Consider the following 10,764-nt stretch of genomic DNA (forward strand, 5'->3'; position numbering starts at 1 on the left):
GCCATCCTTACTGGTGTGAGGTGATACCTCATTGTAGTTTTAATTTGCATTTCTCTGATAATTAGCGATGTGGAGCATCTTTTCATGTGTCTGTTGGCCATCTGTATTTCTTTTTTGGAGAACTGTCTGTTCAGTTCCTCTGCCCATTTTTTAATTGGGTTATTTGTTTTTTGTTTGTTGAGGCGTGTGAGCTCCTTATATATTCTGGACGTCAAGCCTTTATCGGATGTGTCATTTTCAAATATATTCTCCCATACTGTAGGGATCCTTCTTGTTCTATTGATGGTGTCTTTTGCTGTACAGAAGCTTTTCAGCTTAATATAGTCCCACTTACTCATTTTTGCTGTTGTTTTCCTTGCCCGGGGAGATATGTTCAAGAAGAGGTCACTCATGTTTATGTCTAAGAGGTTTGTGCCTATGTTTTCTTCCAAGAGTTTAATGGTTTCGTGACTTACATTCAGGTCTTTGATCCATTTTGAGTTTACTTTTGTATATGGGGTTAGACAATGGTCCAGTTTCATTCTCCTACATGTAGCTGTCCAGTTTTGCCAGCACCACCTGTTGAAGAGACTGTCATTTCGCCATTGTATGTCCATGGCTCCTTTATCAAATATTAATTGACCATATATGTCTGGGTTAATGTCTGGATTCTCTAGTCTGTTCCATTGGTCTGTGGCTCTGCTCTTGTGCCAGTACCAAATTGTCTTGATTACTATGGCTTTATAGTAGAGCTTGAAGTTGGGGAGTGAGATCCCCCCTACTTTATTCTTCTTTCTCAGGATTGCTTTGGCTATTCGGGGTCTTTGGTGTTTCCATATGAATTTTTGAATTATTTGTTCCAGTTCATTGAAGAATGTTGCTGGTAGTTTCATAGGGATTGCATCAAATCTGTATATGGCTTTGGGCAGGATGGCCATTTTGACGATATTAATTCTTCCTAGCCACGAGCATGGGATGAGTTTCCATCTGTTAGTGTCCCCTTTAATTTCTCTTAAGAGTGACTTGTAGTTTTCAGAGTATAAGTCTTTCACTTCTTTGGTTAGCTTTATTCCAAGGTATTTTATTTTTTTTGATGCAATTGTGAATGGAGTTGTTTTCCTGATTTCTCTTTCTGTTGGTTCATTGTTAGTATACAGGAAAGCCACAGATTTCTGTGTGTTGATTTTGTATCCTGCAACTTTGCTGTATTCTGATATCAGTTCTAGTAGTTTTGGGGTGGAGTCTTTAGGGTTTTTTATGTACAGTATCATGTCATCTGCAAATAGTGACAGTTTAACTTCTTCTTTACCTATCTGGATTCCTTGTATTTCTTTATTTTGTCTGATTGCCGTGGCTAGGACCTCCAGTACTATGTTAAATAACAGTGGAGAGAGTGGGCATCCCTGTCTAGTTCCCGATCTCAGAGGAAATGCTTTCAGCTTCTCGCTGTTCAATATAATGTTGGCTGTGGGTTTATCATAGATGGCCTTTATTATGTTGAGGTACTTGCCCTCTATTCCCATTTTGCTGAGAGTTTTTAACATGAATGGATGTTGAACTTTGTCAAATGCTTTTTCAGCATCTATGGAGATGATCATGTGGTTTTTGTCTTTCTTTTTGTTGATGTGGTGGATGATGTTGATGGACTTTCGAATGTTGTACCATCCTTGCATCCCTGGGATGAATCCCACTTGGTCATGGTGTATGATCCTTTTGATGTATTTTTGAATTCAGTTTGCTAATATTTTGTTGAGTATTTTTGCATCTACGTTCATCAGGGATATTGGTCTGTAGTTTTCTTTTTTGGTGGGGTCTTTGCCTGGTTTTGGTATTAGGGTGATGTTAGCTTCATAGAATGAGTTTGGGAGTATCCCCTCCTCCTCTATTTTTTGGAAAACTCTAAGGAGAATGGGTATTATGTCTTCCCTGTATGTCTGATAAAATTCCGAGGTAAATCCATCTGGCCCGGGGGTTTTGTTCTTTGGTAGTTTTTTGATTACCGCTTCAATTTCATTGCTAGTAATTGGTCTGTTTAGAGTTTCTGTTTCTTCCTGGGTCAATCTTGGAAGGTTATATTTTTCTAGGAAGTTGTCCATTTCTCCTAGGTTTCCCAGCTTGTTAGCATATAGGTTTTCATAGTATTCTCCAATAATTCTTTGCATTTCCGTGGGGTCCGTCGTAATTTTTCCTTTCTCATTTCTGATACTGTTGATTTGTGTTGACTCTCCTTTCTTCTTAATATGTCTGGCTAGAGGCTTATCTATTTTGTTTATTTTCTCGAAGAACCAGCTCTTGGTTTCATTGATTTTTGCTATTGTTTTATTCTTCTCAATTTTATTTATTTCTTCTCTGATCTTTGTTATGTCCCTCCTTCTGCTGACCTTAGGCCTCATCTCTTCTTCTTTTTCCAATTTCGATAATTGTGACATTAGACCATTCATTTGGGATTGCTCTTCCTTTTTTAAATATGCTTGGATTGCTATATACTTTCCTCTTAAGACTGCTTTTGCAGTGTCCCACAGAAGTTGGGGCTTAGTGTTGTTGTTGACATTTGTTTCCATATGTTGCTGGATCTCCATTTTGATTTGGTCATTGATCCATTGATTATTTAGGAGCATGTTGTTAAGCCTCCATGTGTTTGTGAGCCTCTTTGCTTTCTTTGTACAGTTTATTTCTAGTTTTATGCCTTTGTGGTCTGAAAAGTTGGTTGGTAGGATTTCAATCTTTTGGAATTTTCTGAGGCTCTTTTTGTGGCCTAGTATGTGGTCTGTTCTGGAGAATGTTCCATGTGCACTTGAGAAGAATGTATATCCCGCTGCTTTTGGATGTAGAGTTCTATAGATGTCTATTAGGTCCATCTGCTCTACTGTGTTGTTCAGTGCTTCCGTGTCCTTACTTATTTTCTGCCCGGTGGATCTATCCTTTGGGGTGAGTGGTGTGTTGAAGTCTCCTAGAATGAATGCATTGCAGTCTATATCCCCCTTTAGTTCTGTTAGTATTTGTTTCACATATGCTGGTGCTCCTGTGTTGGGTGCGTATATATTTAGAATGGTTATATCCTCTTGTTGGACTGAGCCCTTTATCATTATGTAGTGTCCTTCTTTATCTCTTGTTACTTTCTTTGTTTTGAAGTCTATTTTGTCTGATATTAGTACTGCAACCCCTGCTTTCTTCTCACTCTTGTTTGCTTGAAATATGTTTTTCCATCCCTTGACTTTTAGTCTGTACATGTCTTTGGGTTTGAGGTGAGTTTCTTGTAAGCAGCATATAGATGGGTCTTGCTTTTTTATCCATTCTGTTACTCTGTGTCTTTTGATTGGTGCATTCAACCCATTAACATTTAGGGTGACTATTGAAAGATATGTACTTATTGCCATTGCAGGCTTTAAATTCGTGGTTACCAAAGGTTCAAGGTTAGCCTCTTTAGTATCTTACTGCCTAACTTAGCTCGCTTATTGAGCTGTTATATACACTGTCTGGAGATTCTTTTCTTCTCTCCCTTCTTGTTCCTCCTCCTCGATTCTTCATATGTTGTGTGTTTTGTGCTGTGCTCTTTCTAGGAGTGCTCCCATCTAGAGCAGTCCCTGTAAGATGTTCTGTAGAGGTGGTTTGTGGAAAGCAAATTCCCTCAGCTTTTGTTTGTCTGGGAATTGTTTAATCCCATCGTCATATTTGAATGATAGTCGTGCTGGATACAGTATCCTTGGTTCAAGGCCCTTCTGTTTCATTGTATTAAATATATCATGCCATTCTCTTCTGGCCTGTAGGGTTTCTGTTGAGAAATCTGACGTTAGCCTGATGGGTTTCCCTTTATAGGTGACCTTTTTCTCTCTAGCTGCCTTTAACACTCTTTCCTTGTCCTTGATCTTTGCCATTTTAATTATTATGTGTCTTGGTGTTGTCCTTCTTGGATCCTTTCTGTTGGGGGTTCTGTGTATTTCCGTGGTCTGTTCGATTATTTCCTCCCCCAGTTTGGGGAAGTTTTCAGCAATTATTTCTTCTAAGATACTTTCCATCTCTTTTCCTCTCTCTTCTTCTTCTGGGACCCTTATAATACGATATTGTTCCTTTTGGATTGGTCACACAGTTCTCTTAATATTGTTTCATTCCTGGAGATCCTTTTGTCTCTCTCTATGTCAGCTTCTATGCGTTCCTGTTCTCTGATTTCAATTCCATCAATGGCCTCTTGCATTCTATCCATTCTGCTTATAAACCCTTCCAGAGTTTCTTTCATTTCTGCGATCTCCTTTCTGGCATCTGTGATCTCCCTCCGGACTTCATCCCATTTCTCTTGCGTATTTCTCTGCATCTCTGTCAGCATGTTTATGATTCTTATTTTGAATTCTTTTTCAGGAAGACTGGTTAGGTCTGTCTCCTTCTCTGGTGTTGTCTCTGTGATCTTTGCCTATAGCTTTGCCTTTTCATGGTGATAGGAATAGTTTGCAGAGCTGGGACGAGTGACGGCTGGAAAGACTTCCTTTCTTGTTGGTTTGTGGCCCTCCTCTCCTGGAGAACAGCGACCTCTAGTGGCTTGTGCTGCGCAGCTGCGTGCAGACAGGGTTTCTGCTTCCTGCCCGGCTGCTATGGAGTTAATCTCCGCTGTTGCTGTGGGCGTGGCCTGGCTCGGGCAGCTACTCCAAAATGGTGGAGTCGCGTTGGAGCAGGAGCTGCTGGGAGGCTATTTATCTCCGTAAGGGGCCTCCCTGCTCCCTGCAGCCCAGGGGTTAGGGTGCCCAGAGATCCTGGATTCCCTACCTCTGGATTAAGTGTCCCACCCTGCCCCTTTAAGACTTCCAAAAAGCACCCGCCAAAACAAAGCAACGACCACCAAAAAAAAAAAAGAAAAAAATTATTTAAAAAAAAATAATTTTTTTTAATTAAAAAAAAAGGTGGTCGCTCGTTTTTCTTTATTCTCCAGTGCCAGCCTCAGGCCTCTGCTCACCGGTCTTGCTGCCCTGTTTCCCTAGTATTGGGGTCCCTATCCCTTTAAGACTTCCAAGAAGCGCTCGCCAAAACAAAACAGCAAAAAAGCAAAAAAAAAAAAAAAAAAAAATGGTCGCGCGCTTTTCTTATGTCCTCTGTCGCCCAGCCTCCAGTGCCTGCTCACTGTTCTTGCTGCCCTGTTTTCCTAGTATCAAGCGCCCTGCACTCTGGCCCGGATGGCTGGGGCTGGGTGTTCAGCAGTCCTGGGCTCCGTCTCCCTCCCGCTCTGCCTGCTCTTCTCCCGCCGGGAGCTGGGGGGAGGGGCGCTCGGCTCCTGCGGGGCCGGGGCTTGTATCTTTCCCCCTTCGCGAGGCGCTGGGTTCTCTCAGGTGCGGATGTGGTCTGGATATTGTCCTGTGTCCTCTGGTCTTTATTCTAGGAAGGGTTGTCTTTGTTATATTTTCATAGATATATGTTGTTTTGGGAGGAGATTTCCGCTGCTCTACTCACGCCGCCATCTTCCGCCCCTCCATCACTGTGGTTTTAACTTACATTTCCTTAATGTCCAGTGCTGCTAAGCATCTTCCCCTATGTTTACAGCTTTGGTATATCTTCTTTGGAGGAATGTCCATTTCTTTAGGGATTTCCTGTCTTTTTGTTGTTGTTTTCATAACTTTTTGACAGGAAAAACAGTTCATTGGAAGTTGTTGTTTTACACACTTGAAAAGTGAAAACTAAATAATTTCACTAGTAAAAATGCTTCAATGTTTGAGTGGTTACCCTCTGTCACTTGTAATGCTAGCATTTTCTATGTATTAATTAATTTAATTCTAACAACAGTATTATAGGGTAGGTACCCTGAGTATCTTGATTTCACAAATCAGGAAAATGAGGCACAGAGAAGTCCAAATTCACACTGGTAAGTGATAAAGCTGGAATCCGGACCTGGGAAGTCTGACTTTCTAATTCTCATCTCTGAGCGACTCAGTAAATAAGAAAAGTATTCATTTTCTCACACAATAATAAGTCAGCAAGGAGGCAGTATCAGTTTTGATTGGCTTGGCAGCAAAATATATGAGGACTCTGGACTTTTCCATCTTCTGGACATGAAAAACGCCATCTTAAGCATTTAACTTTGCCTTAAGCTTCTCTCCTCGTGGTCATAAAATGGCTGCAACAGCACTAAGCATGACATGCTTTCCTAACAGCATCCAAACGCCAGAAGAAGAAGGTCCTTTTGCTTTTGCTTTCTTTAAAAGTGAAGAAAACTTTCCTAGAAGTTCTGTGGCAGATTCCCATTGGCCAGAGTTGTGTCCCGTGCCCCACCTTAAACCAGTTACTGACAAGAGAACCAAATGGCAATTTTGGACATAGGCTAATCAAGATCCTCACCCTTACACTTCAGTGGGCCTAGTGTCCCATAACTATGTGCTGCTCAATTCCCAAGCAGAAATAGTTTTCTCTTAACAAAGAAGGAGGTAATAGCTATTAAATTGGTGACAGCTTCTGCTACAATTATCATTTACCTTTGTGAGACTCAAGGTCAGTGACATCTCTGTGGGCTTGTGATTCCTCATCCTTAATCTCTCATAAGCCCTCTGATTCTTTTTAGGTCATTGATACCATGCATGCATAAGAATTTGAACTTGTGTTGCACAACTATTTGCAAAACCCTGTTTGCCAACTTCTCTCCTTGTTATGTTTCCCTCTGCAAATCATAGGGGCATGAGTCTCCTGAGGCTGACCTTTGCGTGTTCATACTAATTGCAGATTTAAACTGTAAGCCCTAACACTCCTAAAATCCTAGCTCCCCACTATAAAATTCCCCAAAGTTCTACTTAATTTTACAAGCTTGCCAAATCTTAAAACCAAAAGCAAAAGTGATTTGCCTTTATGTTAAAACTAAAGCTAAACAAATTTCTTGGCTTTGGGGTCACATATCAGTGTCTTCAGTAGCACCTCATAGCAGAGATTTAAATTGGGAATCCCCACCATTTTTAAGTTTCATTGAATTATTCTGGTGAACAGGGAATTCTGGCTAACTGGAGACCTGTCTAAATGGCCAGTGAAGGAATCTTGGGACAAATCATTTTACTCCAGGTTCATACAATGGTTACACTGCATTGAACATCTGTGACTTTACCTTTTCCTTTCGTTTACCTGAACACTGCCCCTAAACCAGTTTTAATGTATTTCTGATAATGAAAACATAAACACACTTAACCTTCAGAAAGGAAGATGAATGCCAGTCACTTCAGAATTTGAGACAAATATCTATAAATATCTGGTCAACCAAATCTACAAGGTGATCCTCCTGAAATTACTGGGTGTACAATGCTCACCCTTCCCATTTACTCTGGAGCTTATGTGAGGAGACTGTGATTTAACAAGAATAAGTGTAAGTCATGAAGCTTTATGGTATGAATTACTCATCAGAGAAGGGTAGTAAGTGTCTAGGCATAGGAAGAATTCAATCAGAATGTAGAAAATCTTTAGGCCAAGATTCCTGAGTTAGTAGAGGTTGAACGTAAAGAATTTATTTGCAGTCTCTTCCAAAAGGTTTTAAGATAAGTCAGGACAAACTATATTTATATTCATATGGTGTTTTACAAATCATAAAACTCTTAAACACACATTTATCTCATTTAAGCTTCACAATAACCCTGTCAGGTAGGTGGGCTATTGCCTTCATTTTCATAGATCAAGAAATTGAGGCTTACATAGGGGTAAACAGTCTACCCAGGGTCAGACAATTAGGAAACGGAAGGTCTGAGGGCCTCTGAGTCAGAGATGTATGCACACTCGGGGCAAGGGGAGTGCAGGAGGCCAGGCCCATCACTGCACAGCTCAGGCAGTGTCAGGGGGCACCACACTGCTCTAAGTCCTTTCTCTTCCTCTGCTCTAAGGCTGGTCCTTGGCAAAGCTGTGTGCTTTTCAGAGTCCCTTATGTACTCTTTCTTGGTTACTACAGATCCGAGCTGCCCTGTCTGCTCAAAAGTGAAGTCTATGAAGCCTACGGCTTAAACTTGCTGGGCACTGCAGCCCATCCCTGAAGTAGTACCTCTTTATAAGGACTGCAGGCAGAGGTGTCACCCACAGGGGCCGCCAGGTGGGCTCTGAGGCCCTGGCCTCAGCATGGGAGAAGGGGGTATTTCTGTTCAGGAGTGTCTTTCCAGGCATGCCACCCTGGCTACTCTGCCTCATTGGAATTGTGTGAGAGCACAAAGGACAATAGCACTGCTTGCTGGGGGGAAGAATGCTGGTGGAGGGGACAGGATGTCCCATTTCAACTCCCCTTGGCCCCCAGGCTCTGGCATAGATGGGAGCACAAATCCCCCTGTGTGAAGGCCTGGGAATGGAGCTTTCTTCCACGCAGTTCTTCCTATCAGATTCTGCCCTATTCTGGTAATTCAATGGGAAATGAGTCCACCCAGAAGTCTGGGCTGGTCCCTGAAAGGAAGGTAAATATAACAAAGAGAAAGTCATTGCCAATTTTAGAGACCATGTGTTAACAGGAATAAACAGGAATACGCTGAGTGGGAAAATGGGCGTTTCAGTGCACGGATAATACAGATAACAGTCAAGCCAGAAATGTGCTGTGTACCCTTTTTCATTTGGGCTGACCAGTGGGGGTAACTGAGGGGAATAAACTATACACAGACTGTTTCCAATGTAACATCTCTAGGCTTCTAAAAAAAAGCAGTCTTGCTACTCCTAATGCAACAGGAGGTAGTTACATTTTGATAGAATCTGGAAGCTTTCGTTCTCTCTCCTAAATATCTTTGACCACCGAGTATGAGCTTTGGGCCTGATTTATTTTTTGACTGTGAGGACCTGAGGAAACTGATGTTCAGAGTGGTTAAATCACTTACTTAGGGCTGCACAGCCTAGAAATGGGAAGTCCTGACTCTCCATCCAGGCTCCTTCTGTACCTCTGGATGGGACACAGGCCTGAGGAAGGATGGGGCACCCCACTGCAGCAGAATAGTATGTTGATGATAATTTCTATACTTATTTTGACCTCAAGGGCTTTCTCCCATGCAGACACATGGCAGGTATCTGCTGTCTCAAAGGGGGAAGGCTCAGGGATGAAAGTAGAGGCAAATGCTTCCAGTTTCCCACACCAGAGCTTTAGAGATGTGGGAGCTTAACAATCAGGACTCTAAAGGAATTAAGGCCCTCAGTTTATGTGAGCAGCAATATACTTGGAAGAACAAATGAGCTTGCAAAAGCTGTTTCTTCTCACTCCAGAGAGTGGGAAGACAGGAGAGCTTAGGAAAAGGGGAGTTTGGATGTTAACAAATATCACTTGAGAAAAAAGACTGTGCCCATCGTACACATTTCACGTGCATTCAGAGGGATGCAGGACTTGCTAAGGGGAAGGGAGCCTCAGAGAGGCCTTGGAGATGGGGCAAGGGCAGAGCACAGATCTTCATGGACTGGTTAGGAAGGCATGGGACAGTGAGGGCATCTCAGCAGCATGCTGGAGTGGGCAGTGATTGCGGACCAGGTGCCCCTGCACATGGCTGCCCTTCCTTCTGCTCTATCACCACCCACGCCCCCTGGAATTAGACACAAACCTGGAGTGACGGAGCCAAATAATACTTCACACCATATGCAAGTGCCATTTTTGGTGTTTAGAAATGATCAAATAGCAGCAATTTTATATCATTCAGTATAACATCATAGGAATCCCAGAAATGCCTGCAATGTAGTCTCTATCACCCAGCAGAACAGGGGTTTGAAATGGAGGTCAAACTCAGTCACAGTCAAACAAAGACACTGGACTTTCATCCCCTGCTTGGAGGCTGCGTGCTGTGCTCAACATACTGAGTTGCATCGACACCATGCAGCCCCTAAGACACCCAGTGGTTCAGCTCGGGTGTGGGACACTGGCTCCCATTGGAACGGACTCCCCAACACACGCTGCCACCACAGACTCACTTGCAGTTTCCAGCATTTGGACGGAGCGTACATGGAAGCAGGGGAAGAGTGTCCTTCCTTACAATTCAATCCAATATCAAGTCTTCCTATGTCACAGGATTATGCAGGAACCTACACATCATTCCCTTTACTTTGTAAAGGGGTTGGGTTTTGCTTTAGGCCTCTCACTGGGGTAAGGCAAGCAGCAATAGGGAAGCTTGGCCCCCACTGGCTGAGGAATGGTTGCAAGGAAATTGCTGGTAAACTCCTTTGTACTCACTCCTTCTGACATGCCCCCTGGGGTGACATGTAATGATGGACACTTGGGAGGACCTGAGGAAGCAATTGCCAGAGAGGTTGGAAGGCTCTGCCCCTCCAGAAGAAACCATATCAGTGTGTAGCACAAGGACTTGTACAGCCAGGGAGCAAGGACAACACTATAGGATAGTGGTTCTCAAATTGTGTGCCAAGGCACCCTGAGTTTCCTCAGAGAACACATAGAAGCACTACAGAATAGGTTTTTGAGAAAAATTCATTTACCTCTGTTAGATACTAGATTAAAGTACTAGCTCAAGATAGCTCATAGTTTCAGTATAAGATCATAATAACACGTCTTTGTGAAGCCAGGTTTCAGATGGGTGCTATGATAAAAAGCATACCCTATGCAAAAACCAGTGTGGAATAGGAAATGATGGTGGTATCCTACCTGAGTCCAATGTGGGAGGGGTTATGCTGTGCCCAACAGGCACACACATCCCATTATTAGGAAATTGTGGTTATTTTTAAATGAAATAAAAATGGTCTCTTATTTCAATCTATGTGTATTTTTTTTAAAGCTATGAGGTTGTTAAGATAAAATCATTTAATTATTTGGACCTTACTAATTAAAACATCTTCTGGGTATTTCCTTTGACCTATAGTTCCCATGAAAAAATTACT

This window comes from Manis pentadactyla, chromosome 14 (genome assembly GCF_030020395.1).
Source record: "Manis pentadactyla isolate mManPen7 chromosome 14, mManPen7.hap1, whole genome shotgun sequence".
NCBI classification, from domain to species: Eukaryota; Metazoa; Chordata; class Mammalia; order Pholidota; family Manidae; genus Manis; species Manis pentadactyla.